Source organism: Dromaius novaehollandiae, chromosome 4, assembly GCF_036370855.1.
Source record: "Dromaius novaehollandiae isolate bDroNov1 chromosome 4, bDroNov1.hap1, whole genome shotgun sequence".
In the NCBI taxonomy this organism is placed as follows: Eukaryota; Metazoa; Chordata; class Aves; order Casuariiformes; family Dromaiidae; genus Dromaius; species Dromaius novaehollandiae.
In genome coordinates, this window is record NC_088101.1 from 82,396,588 (window position 1) to 82,416,711 (window position 20,124).

The 20,124-nt window shown below is 39.0% G+C and overlaps 1 long non-coding RNA gene across 3 annotated transcripts in view; it reads left to right on the plus strand.

The window, feature by feature from the left end:
- Positions 1-11,783: 11,783 nt before the first annotated feature.
- LOC112990805 (uncharacterized) overlaps positions 11,784-20,124 on the plus strand; it is a 195,541-nt gene continuing 187,200 nt past the window's right edge. For 2 of the 3 annotated variants that reach the window (XR_010389164.1, XR_010389165.1), the window contains exon 1: positions 11,784-12,046. This is a non-coding gene — a long non-coding RNA (uncharacterized LOC112990805). The remainder of the gene's footprint in view (positions 12,047-20,124) is intronic. The other variant, XR_010389166.1, reaches the window with a different exon arrangement.

Here is a 20,124-nt window from a genome sequence, read left to right on the forward strand (position 1 = left end):
TGCATTTTAATTTGCAACTAGCTGGCAAGCGGCTTAGAAGTGGGCTAGTTACCTTGACAAGCAGAAGCTGGATAAACTGTAGGACTGATAGCTTGTGATTGTGCAAAAAGACTTGGAGAACCAAGCAAGACCCACACAGCAACTGGGATATACAATGCAGTAACAGGTTTAAGCATACCTCAGCTAGCCAAAACAGAGCTGTGAGTGATAATTGAACACAAGGGCTTCAGCAACACACACTCCTACACGCATATCTCAGCAGCTACACTGCACTGCAGGTTGTGCCTTGAGTCCTCCATGGTATCATTATTCCGACTGCCTATATTACAGCTAACTCAGGTATGCCTCTGCCTATTGCAGTTCCTTCCCTAGCAGTAGCATTGATGTTCATAAAGTTAGAAGAGGCAACTCATTTATGGCAAAGCATACCAGCAGAATAGAGAAGCAACCCTGCCTGTATAACTGCCTGTCTTCTATATAGCAATCTCTGCAGGTTTACTCCTAGTGTTTTGAAATTCAGCAAGAAAAACTGACCTGTCTGATTACCCTGAAGTAGAGATAAAGCTCTGTGTGAGGAATACTCTCCAAGTAACAACCTTAGAGGCCTTTGATTAGCAAAAAGGTCATTGATGGCTTAATGAGCAATTCCCAGGTGCCCCATTAATGAATGTAAACTCATTTAAGAGATTTCTGATAAGTAATTAGGCTACTGGATAACTGCTGCAGCATATTTCCCATCACTCCAAGGGCAAGAACTGATTTCTTGTGTGAGCAATAATGAGAGACAATGGAGACTCATTAGTGTTTTCTGCCTAGGTGTTTTGGTGGGCTGATTCATTCCCCCTCAATACCTACCATCCTGTTTGTTACAGCCTGGAGCACTATGAAGGAGAATTAAACTTTATGAATGACTGTTACAGAGAAGACACTTTGGGAGCATTGTGCATTGTTAGTTGCACACCATGGAGGGAAACTGAGGATGAACCATGGGAAACCAGGAGAGCTGTGCTTCACCTGTGTCTCTAGGGCAAGCACATTGGGGTCACGGAGTGAATCCAGCAGGTGTAGGTAATAATTAAATCACAGTTAGTGGAACAGCATGTTTAGCAAAAGGAAGCAGCACAGCACCTCTATTTCTCCAACTTCTATATGTTTTGAAGAAGCACCAGGTACTCTTTTGTTCTTTGCATGAATTGTTCCAGCTCTTGGGCAGTGGTATATTGTATAATACCATGAATTTGTATTAATGCCTTAATCAGCAGTCCTACCTAGGGGATCTCGCTTGGAAAATGCTATGCCCTCTGAGGGTGGGATTCTTCTTCTCCTCTTTTTAGCTCACAAATAGGTAAATGCACAGACTGCGCTTGTCTTCCAGGGTCTCTCTGTAGCCCCTTGAAGATAGCAATTAATCACATTCTAAATGTCAAAGTGAGGCACAACTGTCCTTGGAAGAAACCTTCTCTCATCATTAGCTAGAAAGGGAATCTCAGTGACAAACATTTAAATGGCTAGAGGGAAGGAAGATCAACAAAGACCATCCCTTCATTAGAGACTGAACTATAAAGGAAGGAAGAAAAACAGGTAGAAGGACTTAGCTTGACTAAGGCTCTAAAAGAGAATAGTAAAAAGTAAGGATTATGGTCCACATCTACCATCTCCCATCCAGATTCTTTTTAGGTGGAATTTATGGCACAAAGTCTATGTGCTAACCTAGGATAACTCACTGAAAATGAGTGAGTTCCCTGTTGATGTCCATCCTCCTCTTTTTCTGTGTTATTTTAGTTTGCCATTTCTTCTATTCAGAAAACACAGACTTTTATGACTTTCTTTTTGCCTACTCTCTTTCCTTTCCATGGGGGGGGGGGGGGGGGTTGGGGGGTGAGGAGGAAGGCAGGAATTAAAGAATGAAAGAGTAGTCAAATCCACATATCCTACACTTCCTTGTCTCCCAATTTTACATCAGGAGGGTTTTAGCAAATAAGGAATACAGAGAAAAATCAGCTTAACTCACCCAACAATTTTGGTTTTGAAAGGTTAATTGAAAATGAATCCATTTAAAATGCTCAAAGTTGTATCTTCACTGATACAATTCAATAAGACCACTTTTTCCCAGTGGGATAAAGGTTTTAAGTGGAAAAGTAGAGCAAGCAGGTCTACTAGTTCTACCTATAGAACAGTTCTGTGACAGAAATTACATGCTCCCTTGGCCCAGGGGGCTGTGGATCAAAACAGGCAATTGTTGCCTAGATACCCAGAAGGCACAAATGTGGGTTTTGCTTCATAAAAGCTATTATCTGCTCAGCCAGTACTTTCTAAAAACAGCTAAGAATGGTGTGGATTTTCTTTCTGAAAGAAACAGTTTCTGAGAGATCTCAGAAGAAGAGTTGAATGCTAACTGTTTATTATGTTAGCTTCTACTCTAAGATGCCAGGACTGTTAAAAGCTTACAGGCAGAGTCCCAAATTGTGGCTTTGATACTACCGATACATGTGTTCGCACACTGCTCTCTGAGGGCTGCTGGGCTTCACGCAGCCACTTTCTCAACTGATACTGCTTTCTGTGCACAGTGGGTGGTGAATAATCTATTCCACTGCTTTTCTTCAACAATCACCTCGGAGTAGGTCAGGGCAGTTGAAGGTGTTCATGTGCCTTTTCATCCTAGCATGACTCCACACACTTGGCCCCAAAAGACTGGAAAGTTCTGACAGGAAAACACATTAAGCAGTCAGACTCATTGTATTTCAACCCTCAGTTTCTGGCCAAGAAAGGTTGCAAACTGAATCACTTTCATTTTGCCTCAGCTGCTGAAAGATAATGTAAATGTGTTGAGACATTTAGTTACTTGGAATATCTGGGACAAATTTACTGAGTTGTCTTCACCTGCTTAGGTGATATCAACAGAGGATAACTGTCCAGTCAATTGAGATTTAAACCTGCTTTGCATTATGACTGATTGGAGGCAGCTGATGATGAATTCGGACAGTTGAACTTCAGCCTAAGTGTTTACAGCTTGCAGAAAAATGGCTGACATTTGGAAGCGATATGTGGTGTTGAAAGATTTCTGATTTAATGTGTTTTAAGAGATCCCTAGATATGGATGCTTTCAAGTTAAGATCTTGGGAGTTTTTAAGTCATAGGATTTGTTTAGTGATTGGGAGTGAGTTCCTTCAGGTTAACATATGGGAACTAGTGAGTCTAATTGGTTTGCAGCCGTACAGTATTTTTATGCTGGAGAAAATCTGATGAGGGCTCTTGCAGACTATTTACTACAGTTTCCTCAAAAGCTCTATCTGTAAAGGAAGAAAAGTTCAGTGATGATGATAGTGTGACACTGAATTCCAAGTTCACTTCTCTATTCTCTGGAAGACTGGGTGGATGATTATCTGGTAAGTCACACAGTGATTCTGTTTGTGTCCATTCCCTTTCTCACAGAGATGTGATCACAAAAGCCACTATGAGATGGTCAGATGCCATGGAAATGATAATTGTACCAGTCATAATTCAATTAACAAAATATGCCTCAGTGAGTTTTCAACCTCCCATTATTCTCAGGCTATGCTGAACAATGTAATTCTGACACTCTCACTTCTAATGTTTGGAGGGGTTGATCTGGCAAACACATTAGAATGTCTTTGTTATTGAGTAATCCATAGGATTCCTCTAAAAGCAAACATGACATAGATACTTTAATAAGCATGAGCACTGATTGAGAGATGGGGAACATCCTTGAAGGGAAAAAAAAATGTATGTTACTCCCTCTGCTGCTTCTCTTTCTCTCACTTGCTCTTCCTCTCCCTCATATTCTGTTCTGTATATGGGTTCTGACATACTGATTTTATGACCAAAGGTGTCAGAAATAATTTTGAGGAAAAAGGGATGACTTCTCCACTCTTTTCTCTACCACAAACTTTTTAGTTTTTGACCAAGCTGTGTTTACAAATCTAAACAGGAATATAAGAATGGCCATGCTGTGTCAGATCTAGTTAAATATAAGGTTTTAGATGTACATGGAATTAATATTAGAAACAGGGCAGGTGGTTTCTTCTACCACTTTTTGGTAATCATCTGTTTAAGGACTTCTTTGGTCAGAACTTGCATTAGGATCTTTGTAGTATTTAATAGTCACCCAACTTCCATGCTTTTCAGCAATCACTTCATGAACACTGTCATATTATTGGCCACTATGATAGGACGTGCAAATGCATTTAACAACTGAACATGCAATATGGGGGGAGAGGGGAGAGTGATTTCTTTCGCTTGTTGTTATGATAGCTCCCACGTTTTTCAGACTTGAGAGTGAATCATTATTTCCTACTCACATTCCCTCCTTCTTTCATAATTTGTGGAACTCTGCTACAGTCTACCTTGGATGATGCATTCTATGCTGGGGTCTTTTAGATGATTTAGTCTCCCCTCATGCAAAAGTCATTCTATAGCTCTGACTATCTTTGTTGCCCATGCCAAAAGCTGTCCTGAATGCTAACGGTTTACGTGCATTAAAAGATAGAGAAATTCATAGAGGAATACTGAATACAGAGAAATCATATTTAAGTTAGCAAGACTCTGAGTTGAAAATGATTGTTAAATTGGAAAGTACTAGAATGAAATTGCATATTTCCTTTTCTTATCCTGCACTCTTTCTTAGATATATACTATGTACAGTCTTGGAAAGAGGATACTGGTCTGATGGACTTTAGTTCTTTTACATTCTTATGTCCTTTCTGTACTTTTTATAACTTTTTAGCTCAGTCTCTCTCTGCCTCTTTCTGTGCAATTTGTGAAATATTGTTTTCCTTCTATGTGTTTTTTTTCTTCTTTACATAGCAAAATATAATCAGAAGAATGGGAGGCCAGTCATGTCCCAAATAGCTTTACTTACTAAATCGGACATATCATCATGTTGCTTGATGAACAGTATTGCTCTGAAATATTTCAGTGAGCTTTTCAAATATGGGTACAGTGAATACCATAAAATACATAGAAAGTACTTAAAGATCTACCACTGTATTCTTATACAACATCACCATTTTTTAATCTTTGTTCTCCTTCTTTCCAATTTTTGTTCTTGCTATTCTCCACTCTCTGTTTACCCACTATCTATCAATCACTGTTTTCCTCTACTTTTTCTTTTCTTTGTCTACTAAGCAGGGTATTTTTTAACTTGTTTGTTGGTGTTTTATTTTATTCACAGCTAAATCAAGAAGTCCCATGTCTTCTATACAAACAAGCAGCAGAACAACACAGGGGAAGTGCTCACACTTCCTTTCTTTTGGAGTAAGTACCAAAAAATCCCATTGGCATCAATAGCAAGGAGCATGAGTTATGGAAAGAGCCTGAGGATTTTCAAAGACATTTGCTCCTTCTGTAGTCTCACAGATGCATTCCTTTTCTTTTTCATCTGTTTTGTTTCTTCTCTTTCTGACAGTGTTGCTGTTCCTCTGTTTCCATCTGAGGGAATGAAGTCTCTAAAGCCATTTGTTTCTGTCGGGCAGTTTTGTAACCACGCAGACAATGAGCATTCTCGACAGGAACAAGTCACAGCACAATATACTCAGTAGAAGTGCTGTGATTGAGAAACAAGCATTTGGCAAATAGAGGCACTCAGCTTGATCAATAGATATATTAGTTTGGCAATGTGGGCTTACTGACTGGATGAAGCAGCTGCTTGAAAGCAGAAAGTTAAGGCATTCATGAAGAAGAAACAACCATACAGTTCAAAATTATTAAACCATACACCTTCAAGACTAGTAAGTATCATTATATCATTATAAAGTTGTCACATCATTTGCCTTCAGAACCTAACCAGCTTAAGGAGCCTGTGGTCCCTATATAATAAACGGAAAAGCAGGCAGTTCAGAGGACTGAATTTAGAACCCTGAAGTAGAAGGCAATACAGAACATTACAGTCAAAGACCTAAGACAGGTACAAAGAGTATTATGTCCTGTACAATTAAACAGATTTTTTAGCAAAATGGCTTCTTTTGTTCTCAAAGTCAATGATCTACTAGCTTGTTGATGGGAGGAGATTAGCCATTGTTCAAGGATGCTGGATCAATGCCCTATTCTGTTCTTATGTAAATCTGAATAAGGAAGTAGAGATGTATGGACCTCTTATTTGTCTTTAGCATGGGGCTCAGTTTCACCTGTGGAGCTGATTTATTGAGCAAAGAAGGTTCAGTTTTATGCAGTCACTTTTCAGAGTAGAGCTGTGCTTTCATACAGATGTTCAGTCCTAATCCAATCTCTGTCATATTTTCTGAGTTAAAATTTTGTTCCTGTAGACATTTCCATATGTAGACATTTCCATATGTTTGAAATGGGAGTTTTAGACAGAACATTAACTTGTTGGCACATGAAGAGACATATCTGAGAGCATAGATGCATTCACAGTGCTGATCACAGTAAGGAAAATTTTATTGCTGAATTTTCCCCACGGATTGTTATTTATTTTCCTGCATCACAACAACACTTTTCTATCCCCTCATACAACACAAATTAGATTTGGACATTCTTTCAATATTTTTCTGCAGTGTGTTTTTAAAAGCTCTCCCCCTCAATGGCACAAAGGAATTTATCTTAGGCAGAGGGCTTTAGGGCTTGTACTGCTTGCATAACTATAACTGGCATTTTCTACTGTTGCTCTAGGCAGAGATGGGTATGGGGATGTTCCTACCAACACTTCTAATCAAAAAATAGCAGAGGTTTCAGGTTTGCTTCTGGTGCACTCTAAAGAACTGAGTGAAGTGAGCTCTAACCCAAATCATACACCTGTTTCTATTCAGTATATGGAGAAAGAGGGGAAAATCCTTTTCTTCTTTGAAAGCAGTAGTCTGGATGGTAGTTTGTGTTGTCTTTGAATGGGCAAACAGTCTCTGTTAGCCATACTGACGGGAAAAGAACACACTTCCCAAGGAAATCTGAGTGAAGTCAGATCATCTGACAGAAGATAAGGAATGAAATCTTTTGAGACAACTTATCCTGCTGAAACAGCAGCGAAATGAAATGAAATGAAACGGGGAGGTGACACTCCCTAGGAATGGAGGCTCTTAAGCTCTTTGTATCCAAAGCACTGAGAAAAATATATCATAACTGGAATTGGAATTAATTTTAACAGCTCAAGTAAAAAGCTTTGAAATGGCAAAATAATGTGAAAATAATGTGAAATCATGTTGACTTCACCAGTATCTGGCAACAATTTCAATAAAAAAAGAATACTTGATTTTGATTATTTTAATTTTATCTCTGAAGTTGCACTATCACAACATAACCTTTTGAATAAAATGTTGCAGTAAAGTCCTTTAGATTTTTTTCCAAATGAAAATATTTTAGAATTTGCACTGCAAGATAAGTCTTGGTATTTGCAGATTTCCATCACAACTGATAATGAAAGGATATTTCAAAATTCTAAATCTTTCTAGGATAAAGAGATTTTTTTCCTCCTGTTTCAAAATGAGTGAAAAGCTAAGTTAGGATTATTCCAGGAAAAAATTCTTTTTTTCCTTTGGGTCCAAGTTAAATATTTTATTACAATGAGTCTCAAAGTTCTTTTGTTTACTTGTTTTTGTTTTCTTAGTACAAAACAAAGGGTATTTCTAAAACAAAAAAAAAACACATTTTTTACAGTCCTGTAAAAATAACTGTGATAGTAAGAAAAAGACCAATTATTATGTTATCATTGTCTAACCAATAAAATTGATAATCCATTAATGGTGGCTTATACCATCTTTAAGGATGGAGGCTTTGGTAGTAGTAGGAAAAATAAGTTAGGTCAAAATAGTTTATTTCTTCCAAGAACATGACTTATGTGGTCTGCTCTCACTCAGAAATACGTGAAGATATGAAGTGAAGGAATCCTCTGTTTAAATCAAATTGACTGATTAGAAATCTCTTGAGATTTTACAGGCTAATCATAGGAATATATTGTCAGTTGTGAGCACTGCATGTAGCCAAATGTAGTAAATATGGAGATTTTTTGAGAATTTAAAGTTGTCTAGTGATTACAGTATAGTGTTGCATCCAAAATACAACCACCCAGAAGGGCAGGATCCCAGACCGAAGGCAAGTAATAGTGATATTAAGGAAAACAAACAAAAACAATAGGGATACACTTTAACGATAACAGCATAATACTTATGTATCAATACAGGGCAACAGAGTGATCAGTTTGTCATACCTAGTTATACCAGCACACTGTTTCTTCATAATTAATTGGTTTTGCTGCAGTCTTACATGCAATAAAAAGACACTTCTGTAATCAGTCATGGGCAATTCTATACATATTCAAGCTATGCCCTAAAACCATAATCTCCAGGGATGGCGATTTCACAACCTCTCTGGGCCCCTGTTGCAATGTTCAACCACTGTCGCAGTAAAAACATTTTTCATTAAATCTAATCAGAATTTCCCGTATTGCAACTTGGCTGTCTAGCACAATGGTCCTTGAATTTAACTGGAGCTGCAACCAAAAGTGTTGCAATGACAAATCTTAGTAGTGGAATGTTGTCACATTGTCCCAGCATCTGTGGGACTCCCCACTCTCCTGAAAAAGAGTCATTTATTTGAATAAATAAGCTTTGCATAGTCCCAAGAATTTGTGTGTGCCGCTTTCTCCGGGAAAAATGATTTTGGCTAGTGATGAGCAATGCTTCAATAATAAGCAGCCTTTTACTCCTCAGAAGATGTTACTCCTGAGTAGTATTCTAGGCAGCAAACTAATATTGGAAATGGAGCAGCTGCTGTAGAACAGTAACTGTGTCTGTGAAAAAAATAAGTACATTTGCATTTAATATTCATTTCTGCCTCTGTTGTAGATAGACATCCTGCATGGTTGTATGTACACAGCAAAATTATTACACTAGGGAATATCTCAGCACTAATAACTCTGCGTAGGACAGAAGGCCTCTGGCTTTCTTAGCATCTTTCCCAGAGCAGTGCAAGTGAAAGCTGATTCCCCAGCTATTAGTTTTTGCTAAAAGTTTTCTCCTGTCAGCAGTAAAACAAGGTTATTTCAGAGGTGGCACAGAATTACTGTGTACTTCTCACCCTGTTAATTTTTTATATTATCACTTTTTCCGAAGATTTTCCTGTAAGCCAAGAGAAATGTTTTGCTAGTCTGCTTTTACAATGTCCACAGCAACAATAGTTTTTATGGCATTCAAAATGATTTCCTTTCACATAACCTGAAAACTATGATTATAGGCTACCTCAGTTTCCCTTCCCTTTGCTGCTCCTACCAGCAAAGAAGGAAATAATCAGTGAGATTAAGGGCACAGTGAGGTAACTTCACAACTAACTTTTGAAAAGAGAGTGACTATGAAGTGACTTGCACAGCAATTGTAAGTATCTCACATCATAACTCTTCATGCAGGGCACAGTAAATAAAATTAATTTTTTTTTGGCTTTTAAGTTTCCTGCTGTGGTAGCTTAAATAGTTCCATTTATCCACAAGCATGAGAAAAGCTCTAATCTCTTTCCACTTGTCTGTGCACTTCTTTAATTTAGAGATGCATCCTCCCTCTGTGCATAAGTGCAAATTATGGTGATGATCCTTGTTGTGAAACAATAGCACAAGGGCTTTGGTGATAGTAAGGACTTCTCTGATGAAGGGGCAGAAAGGGAATGAGAGATTTGCAATGGCTTGTGCCCGTCTGGAGGAAAGCGGAGTGGAAGATGAGTCATCTCTGTATTCCCTAATGGAAGTTTTTCAACTGCTGATGCAAGTTTCCTACAAGAATTTGTTTATCGTCAGAGATTGGCGCACACACTGCAGAGAAATAAGGAGCAAAAATTTATTATACTCAACTTCAGATAAGATCCTGATGTCTACTCATCTAGTTTCCTTTTTTTTTTTTTTTTCTAATGGACAGTGAAAAAGAGACTTCTAGGACTCAGATGTCTAAAATGAGTCAGATGACTGGCTTCCAAGAAGGGCCCATTTTACTCATCTGATTAGAAAGGGAGTTCAGAAAGCAAGCTAGTTGTAGATGTTTATTGTGAGACATCTATGCTAAATGTGGAAAACCCCAACTTAGTTTGCTTCCCCATTCCAATTTCTTGTCACAGAACTGAACAGTGAGAAGCTGGAGGAGTAGTGAGAAGCCAGTGTTCATCAAACACCTGGTTATCATGTTTGCATCAGAACCCAGGCAAAGTAAAGTGGATCAGTTATCTCCCTTATATGTGGGCTCTTTGTCTTAACTGCATTCCCTGTATCTTGCATCATCTTCTACAAGCTTCAGAAGCAACAGATTTTGTATTTCAGGGAATTCATTCTCCCAGCAGCTTCTGGAATGGCTTTAACATTGAGCTTTATTTTCTACAGCATACTAGTGCCAAAAGCCTAGTCCAACTTTGTATCTAAGTACTTTTCAAAAATAATTTACTCTTCACATGCATAAAAAGGTTGCAATGTTGGCACAAAGGTATCATTAAACATCAAAGATGATGTTGGCTTTTCAAGTTTAACTCTGTTCCTTGTTTATATACCCGTGCATCTCTAAATGCAGCTGACATCTCAGGGAGGGGAGAAAGGGGGAGAGATATGCTCATTTAAAGTGAAACAGATCTTATGATTCTGTTAAGGCGTTCGATATGTATAGGCATTTGTCTGTTACATATCAAATGATGACCAAGTCCTGGGCACCTCAGTTTCAGTGGGAGTAGGAAAGCACCCTGAAGGATCTAAGTCGGTCGAGTCAGGCCCTAGAGGTTGTAGGAACCTAGGAAGATACTTGAGGATTCCTCAGTACCTGCAGCAAAATCACGTATTGAATAAGCATTAGGTCCCAAGTGCAGGCAACACCCTTTGGTAATTCCACAGCTCCAGCTTTTCTAGTGCTGAGTTAACCTCAGTAAACCTGAGTTAATCATTGTGCAGAAAAAGCAGTGTAAGAGCACGGCACTTTAAAAGGCAAAACCAAACTCGAGACTGGTTTCTAAGAACTAAAACATTGTAAGAAAGAAAACATTAAATACTAGAAAATATGAGGCAAATTACCAGCATCTTCCACACACTTGTTGGCCCACCCTGGAACAGTTTAATTCAATTTTCAGTGTGCTCTGAGGAAGCTATAAATAGTTGGGATTTGTTCCCTATTCTTACTCCATTAAAATAATAAAATGCCCAGAATTAACATAACAGAGTGGAGCAATTGTCACTTAAAGATGAATTAGACTTAGTCTTATTTAATTTTTATATATCTTCTTCCAAAGTTTCTGCCATGCCATGGAGTGGGCTTGGAAAACCTTAGAAGCAGGGCTGTTTTATGAAACTTGTGAAATAAAATGCGTAGTGCTTGAACTCCCAGCTTCTGTCACACCTTGGTATTTTAGGAAATGTGGAATTGCAGATTAAATTAAGGCACTGCAGTAAACACTGACTTGCAAACATTGATTTCAAAGAAGGCTTCACAGCCTGTGGCTGTGCCCGTTTGAACTGCCCTGCCAACGGCCGCGCCCTGGTTTGAAACTGCCCCGCCCCGGTTTGAACCGCCCCACCAACAGCCGCGCCCCGGTTTGAACCGCCCCACCAACAGCCGCGCCCCGGTTTGAAACTGCCCCCCCCGGTTTGAACCGCCTCGCTAACGGCTGTGCCCCGGTTTGAAGTGCCCCACCAACGGCCGTGCCCCGGTTTGAAACTGCCCCGCCCCGGTTTGAAGTGCCCCACCAACGGCCGTGCCCCGGTTTGAAACTGCGCCGCCAACGCTAGTTCTCCTGTTTGCAGCCATCCGGCCGTGGCGCTCCCTGAGGGGAATCTCCGTGGCGAACGGTGCCCAGTCCCGGCGGCTCCAGGGCGAGACTCCTCCCGTCCCTGCATCTTCCCCCCCCGCCCTTTGCGCGAGTTTCTTTCTCCGCGACCCTGCCGCGCCTGTCGAGACTACCAGCCTGCCACAGCGTCTCCTTGCCGCCACTCGCTCCCCTCGTAAGCGGCGCTGCCCAGACGGCGCATGGCAACAGCGCCCGGCTCAGTCCAACGCTGGAATCGCTGAGGTTTTGCTGAATCGCTCAGTGGGCGAGCACAGACGTGCTGCCTTTGCAGCCTGAACTGGTAAGTTGGTAAAAATGAGCTGTACTGGTGAGGGTGCCCCAGGCTCACCGGAGAATTTCAAAAAGCTGCCTCATTCCTTATCAAACAGAACAGTAGCCAGGCTAGAGACATTTCTCATTTGGCTCCTTTCTGGAGTCTATAAGTAAAATGAGACAAAATGGTGTTGTCATTACTAAAAATGTGAGAATGCTAATTATGTGAAAGGTATGAATATTGTTTCAAAGTTCTTTTTAATGTTTTTGAGGAAATTACAAGTCCATAAAGTTGAAAATCTTAGCATGACCTTGTGGTGCTCACATGGGAAGCATAGTTTTAGGTTTGGCGCATAGGATCTGTAGACTGATTACTTCTGTGGAGACAATCACCATTAAAACTTGATCAAGCTTTTATTAAAGATGCTGAAGAAGTAACATGTTTACAGTATAAAGCATAACCTCCTCTGGAATTTAAAACAGTGTCCCTTATCCCCTTATCTTTTTAAAGACTTTCTGCAAGGAAAAAGAAACTGAGTGTTTAGATTAAATTAGGTGTGATAATAACTTTTTGGGGTACAGGGGAATTGGAGGGGAAGAGGGAGATTGGAGTTGTTGATAAGTGACACTGTTAATGTGAAGACAGAAAAAAATGTTTGAAAGAATGAAAAGAAGTAACTGTCTTTCAATATCTACTCTTTTTTTTTGAAAAACAGAACAGAGTACATGGGTCATATATGAAAACTGATAACCCTAACCCAATGCTGAGTAATGAGATCTAGTAAAGTGTAAGGACTTGGGCCTTTGCTATTCCTGGTGTTACTCTGTTTCTACTTACCTGTTCCCAGTGTTAACAGCAGGAGAGTTCCTAGGGGCAAGCCTTGATGTAGACAGAGAAAAAATTCTCAGACAAAAATCATGAGAGGATTGTCCTAAAAAGTTCTGCCACATTGCTGAGATGGCTTCTGTGTTTTAGGAGTGCCCTTACCAAACTTGGATATCCGGATTTAATGATTAACTTGTACTGAGTGATTCTTAGGTAACTCTGTCCTTAGCTCTGGCAAATCCCTCTGCCACATATCACTTACCTTCATGACAACGCCATTAGAAAGGGTGTTGGTCCTTTACTTGGCTACCACAGTTTATTGCCTGGAATATCATCTAATTGGGAAATTAGTGTCCAGATGTCAAAAATATAGTTCAGACAGGTCAAAAAATCACTTTTCCTGAAGTTATCAGGAACTGGAATGTGGAATGGTAAGAGAAATTAGCCAAGACTAGCATTTCCAGTAAGAAGCTTGTTAGCTGTGGCATAGAGTGATTGCTTTTGCTATGGCAGTGTAGCCATTCTATATCAGAATCAGAGGTGAGAATCAGAAAATTCTCTCCCACTTTTATGCTTTCAACTAGAGCCTGTACTTCAGTGTTTGTTATTTAGGAATGTCCATGTCATAATTAGCATAAATGTTAACTTTAATTGGAATTGGGATTTAAAACATATAATTAATTGGTCTTTTGAGTGATTATTTGCATTGTTCCATCTTTCATTCATGCCAAACAATAGCATTTGTAATACGCTCAAGCTACATTAATTATTGCTTTTAATCTATTACAGATACTCCTGTAAGATAGGTCGTTGTAACCAAATCAGTTACATTTGCTGATATTTTTGTCTTCAAACCCATCACTGTGTATTGTCGTGGGTTAACATCCTTGACCAAGTCAATCCATTAGATTTATTGTTGAGAGTAAAATTTGATGGTGCTGTGCAAATTACTAATGTTCAGGTACAGTACGCAAAGCTTTTAAATTGATTCTTCTACTAGTGTTGCTATCAGGGCATAAAAGAGAAGTTTATGGCTTTCTAAAAATAAATGAGAGATTAGAAACAGAATAAGCTTGGAAGGTCAAGAGCCTCCATAAGTACACTGGGATTACAACAAGATACCAGACTTTCAACTGCTGACTTCTTTCTCTTCTCTATTTCTTCTGCCTGCAGTCAAACCTGTATCTTTGAAATTTGCAAATATTGACACTTATGGGCTATAGAAGCACCAGAATATGCATCTAAGTTGCTGGAAATTGGATTATTATTTTATTTCTCTAGTATTTCCCTGATATAATTAAACACTTAAATATTTTAACATTTTTAAGCCCAAGTATTTCTATGGTGTCTCCCATTCCTTTGCTGTCATTAGCTTGACAATTCCATTTTAGACTTCAAAGGAAATTAAATGAGGAATTGGTTAATATAAAGTGGAAGAGATAGGGCAGCTGAGCTTCCTGGAAGCAGTTACTGAAATATAAGGTCGGGATAGGCATTCAGGCACTATAAAATGTAGACTATAACTTTAGTAGTGTCAGAAAGCTCTGCTGAACACACGGACCTTTCTAGCAGAAGACGTCCATTGCCTATATGATTTATCTTCACTTTTCCTATGGATTGCTCCAATGCCTTTTCTGCTTCGGTCCAAATTTACTAACCAGAAGCTTGAAGCATTTGTAAACAGGTCCCACTTTTCTCCCCTAAAAAAGGGAATGTGATTATTGCAGGTCAGGCTGCATGGGGTTCCAGTGTGGCGTGCAAAGTGGCGTTCTAGAAAATAACAAAGTGAATGAGATAAAGGCCTGCAGGGCTGGTCCTGCAGCTTTGTGGATCCGGGCACAAAATGGAAAGGAGCTTTAGTGTCCCTAATTAAAAAGGAAATTGAAGTAAGAAAGTAAAAATTGTAAGGAAAAGCAGCTTCTAGGTTCGGTAACAATGCTCAGATTGAAAATGCTCAGTCCCTCAATTGGCAAGGGAAGTGCTGTGAAATCATTGACCATAAGGAAGAGCAAACTAGGCTTGCAGCCTCTCATGAGGGAAGTGGTGCATTGACTTTTTCTCCAGGCTGGTAAAGAGATAATACATGTTACACTTCTGCAGGGGACCAGGTGAAGCAATTGAAGGAAAGCATTTTACCGCATGGTCTCCTAGGGAAATTAAGCTTAGGCAACCATGTTACACCCACCTGGCTGTAAATCTCTGCCTCCACTCCAACTGCTCACTAGCTTCTGAACTTGTCAAGGGTAGTAATTTCAAAGATACTAAACTTCTGTAACTCTTCTAAAATGGGAAGCCTGGGTTGGGGGAATGAGTTTGTTAGTAACACCACTGAAAGACAGGGTATAGTACAATATTACTCTTTGCACATGAGAGAATCCACACATCACAGAAAGAACTCTCACTGGAAAACCTTTGAATAGGAAGCTCACTTTTGAGCTCGTAGTTCTGCTGTTTCATAGAGCATTTGTGACTCTTGCATGTTTCTTACTTGCACAATTTGTATGCAAAGGGGATTGTGAGTATTTAAGTACTAGAACAATAGGAAAGGAGGTAGCTTGGAAGTCCCTCAACATTATATTTCTTTATTTCCCCAGTCTTTATTTGGGTATTTATCTCATCTGTGGCTGAGTGCTTTGTGTGAGACACAGTCCCTTAAAAGCTTACTATTGAGCTTCTAGAAGTCTTTGTATTTCATTATTCACTAACCATATGGGTAAAGTAGAACTATCTTTATGTTTGTGCATGCTGCAATTAATTTCTGCCATTAATGAGAGAGAGGCTAACATGATGTACAGTACACTAGTTCCTTGTTAGGTTTATTTTTGTATTGACTTGCAAATGACTTGAGTACAAACTTAGTAAAAAAATGCTTTCAAACTAATATAGGCAGCCTCATAGAATTCATTATAATACTTCAGCTGTAATACATTTGCCATATTAACTCAGCATACCACAGAACCAATAAAAATATTACCTGAAAACAAGGGCTTAATTTCTATGCAGCTGATGGACAGATGTTGTTTTTCCTCTGGCAGAAACAAAGTGAAACTGACTGGTTCAAAGATTTGGCATTAGAATACAAAGTGATGCAGGATAAAATCTGTGCAAGAGTCCTCATGGTAAGGCAATGCTAATTCTCCTATCTCAGTGAGTCAAAGCATTTTGGTATTTTAATATTGGAAATATTCATCTTGACAGTGCTGATAGCACATTCTTTCAGACAACCTTATAAACAAGGTGTGATGTGTGATGGTAAGTGAAGAAGTGTGAAGGGTGCAATATGTTATGTATATAAGGGAATGTAAACTTATCCTGCCTTACTGCTGAAAAAGAGAAATGTTCTGCATCTGGAATGAAAGGGGTAGAAATTGTTTTTGTTTTTCAAATATTTCATATCTGAAGACACTTTCATATGGCTGGGGTTCAGGAAAGATCATGATTAAAGAAATAACAATTCTTTCCCCAGAAAAGGAACCTCTAAAAGTTAGGGTCTTGCCTTAGATGACATTCTACTTCCTGGAAGTTTTTGGGTCCTTTGAAAAAAATCTCAGCCTAAATATTAGTTTTCATATAATTCTAGAAGAAAAGTATGCTGAAGATTCGTAGCTGTTAAGATCCAGTTATTATTTCTTCCCCGTTATCTTGCCTACAGTGGGATAAAATAAACAGTAGTGTTAAGCATTGTGTCAGGAGCTGATGAGAAAAGTTTATGTATTGTTATAGAAATGAGACTTCAGAGGGCATGTATGGGTGTAATGAATTTCATTTGAAAGAATAACAGGCTGATGAGATAGTGTTTTCAACTTCTCGTTTGAGAGAGAAGAAAGTGTTAAATCTCCAGGGTTTTGTCTATTCCTGTACTTACTGACTGATCTTCAGCAAATCACTTAAATGCCTTTTGTTAGGTCCACCAGCTCCAAAATTATTGTGGGTGCATTTTAATGAACTTGTATTTCAGATATTTGGAAGGAAAGTGTTACAAAAGTCTAAGCACACAGGATAAATTAATTGAGATGTTCTCTACGATGATGTAATGCAGAGACACGTAAAAGATGCATAAAAGTCATACTAGAGCCGTTAACAATGTCTTCATTGGCACTGGAGAAATTAGTATTTCTTATAGAAAAGGTGAGCCGGTGTAAATGATGGAGCATATGTTGGGACAGGAGGAAGAAAGTTGTGAGCTCTGAAGATGCTAAACTCAGTGGAACACGGTATAGAGTTGGCAAACAAGCTTGTTCTGGAACCGAAAGAAAATAGTCATGTCCTTGCAGTTTTGGGTGTAAATAGCTTGTTACGCTGGATGCTACAGGGCAATGAGACAGCTATGCTGTTTACATACCTGAGATAGTGGTTGTTGTGCATTGCTATGTGCAAATCTAGATTAGATGCAGGCTAATGTTAGTACTCTTTGATATATCTCCACAAAACCAACAAGCTGTTTAGTTGAAGAAATGTGTGTTGAGGAAAAAAGCTGATGGCTGTTGGAAATATATGAAAGATGAAGCAAACTGATAACAATGTGCCTTAGGATGAGATTGGCTAATAATTGATAACGTAGACCAGAACTGCTCTCTGCAGGAAGCCAAAAGCAAGAAAATTATCATAACTAAATCTCATCACCTTCGTTAAGCACAGAGGGAAGGGTGCCCTGATGTTGACCTAAGAACCACCAAGATGCCAAAAACAGCTCAGGCTCTCTAATGCACTCTTTTATTTTAGTCCAGAGTTTACTTGGTCAAAGTTTTGACCCTTCTTTCTCCACCTCCACCAAAACAGATATTGCAAAGTCCTGCTACATACCTCAGAGCTAAGGCTTAACTAGAGCTGATCACCTATTTTGTACTAATTGTTTGTGCTAGGGAGAATTTCATTTTAAAAGGTGGATTAGAGGAGATTTAGTATAATACAGGAGAACTTGCAGAGTGTTTGGAATAGGTTAGCTTTCCCCTGCCTCCAGGTGTGTTTCCTCTTCTATTGCAGAAACCTCTAGAGCGTAGTAGAAGCAGATGTCTGTTTACACAGCTGTATTTCTGTGTTGGTGGGAACCTAGCTATGATCGAACAATTCCCTCAAATCCTTCGTGTTGTGTGCATGTGAACAATTTAATTTTCATTTAACAACACTGAGTCAAGTTCATCCTCTGACTGAGTTAAACGCTAGAAGTATAATAAAATAATTAAAAAAAAGAAGCATTGTACATGTTTAATTCACTGACTGAATTACGTAGCGAGCATTCAGAACCAGATTTGACTGATAATAATCAGTTCTCTTTAATACCAAGAAAGCTTATTACTTTCCACAGAGTTCTAGAAGAACCAATGATACGTCATGGAATTTACAAAAAGTTTTTTTGAATATTATATCTCCTGAAATCATCAAAAGGCTAAATTGAAACAGCTCAAGTGGTCTGAAAACAGGCTACCAGAATGAAATCTTACTGCCATTCACTATACAAATGCCACTCTGAAGACCTAGGGATCACTAAAATTTTGAGTTTTACCCTTTGACCTTATTGAAAGGGAATAATCAAAATGAAAAACTTCAAGATCCACTCAAGCCTAGTTCTTTCCTCTGGGCCAATGTGGCTCCGTAATGTTAGTTTTTTACTTCCAATATCACTGGAGGCGTTAGAGTACGGATTCAGAAGTGGTCACCTTTGTGTCTCAACCTCAAGAACAGATTCAATTAGCAGGCACAAGTAGATACTTATTGTTAGCTGTCCTCAGAACATCTCTGTTCTCTACCTCCTGAAAATGTGCAAAGATCCCCAAATGTGATTGCTTAGGGTTTGCATATACTTCTGAGTGGGATATGGCAGAATGGGGTTGGTGATGAGCCAAGCTGGAAGATAACAGAAGACTGGTCAAGGAGACAGATTGTTGAATAAGACTAGTCCAAGGAAGACAGAGCATTAAATATGTTCATTGCATTTGTGTTCAGCATAGCTCTGTTAATGCAGTGCTTCATTTGAAGCCATGGACTAAATTCATTTGCTGTGGAAAAGCTAGCTGAAGCCATGTGTAGCTCTGTACTTCACCTTATTGTGCAGTGTAGATGTGCTCCCAGGTCTCCATCCCAGAATTAGTCACTGTAGAGATGCAGCAATGTGCCCACTTGATTATTTTTTAATTCCTGAGTTCCTTCATTATCCTTCTACTGACCAGTCCAGTCCCTGCCATCCCTTTTGCCTGGAGTTCTCTCATATCCAGGCTTGTGGCGATATGGAAAGTAATATGTAGAAATCAGAGGTGTAATCCGATTGCTAATAGCTCACTCCACAGTGAGCATCTTCCTTAAGTTCCTCAGCTTAGAAAAAAATAAAACCAAACTGTGTTTGATCAGAGTCATTGCATGTCAGAATCTGTTGCCTGCAGTGGTGAAAGCACAGCATCTCTCAGCTCAGTGTGAATTTTTCGTGATTGAAAATGGCCAAAAGTTTATTTTTTCCTTTTTTTTAAAAAAAAAAAGGAGGGAGAGGGGTGAAGGGGGGGAGGGAGAAATCCATGCACAGGATTCTGGGCAACAGAATAACAGAATTGTCATTTAAATTTGTGATTTTTGAGAAATAAGTAACCAGACAGGCAACTTGCAATGAATATCTTTCCAAAGAGCCACCTGTAGAGCATGCTCATGACCCCAGATTATTGCAAAGTAAAACTTTTCTAACGTGAAATGGGGACTTTTTACCTCTTTAAAACAATCAGAGACCTGAGGCAATACTGATTTCAGTTGAAACACTGTAGCAAGAAAGGACATAAAGAAACCGGTATTTGAAGAAAGTGAGTCAGCTCAATCAGTTACATTTTTGCAAAGATTGGTGGAGACAGCTTTCTTTAATCTGCCCTTGTTTACCTGGTAATTAAACAAGTAACTGCTACATTTGCTTAGATGAATTCCACCCTAAAAGGTTGTCCAATACAAATATCAACATGTGGAAAATGTCACCTGGTCTAGTTCAGTTCTGTGATGGAGTAAAAGGCACTGACATAAGGTACTGAGTTCAGAGAAACTAGGTGGAACAAGGGAGACAAATACCAGAATGACTCAGCTCCATTTGACATTTCAAATCAGAATGTGTGTGGTTTAATACCTTTCAGTTTGAAATAGCACATTTGAAAAGTAAATGTGTATGACAAGGGGGCATGCTTTTGGAATATTTAATTCCAAATAATAATTGGAATAATTATTCAATGCCTGACTTCCACATTAATGAAATTTCTTTCTTCCTTGGCTCTTTTGGCTGTTCCTATGCCAAATAGATTGGATTGTTTAGACTA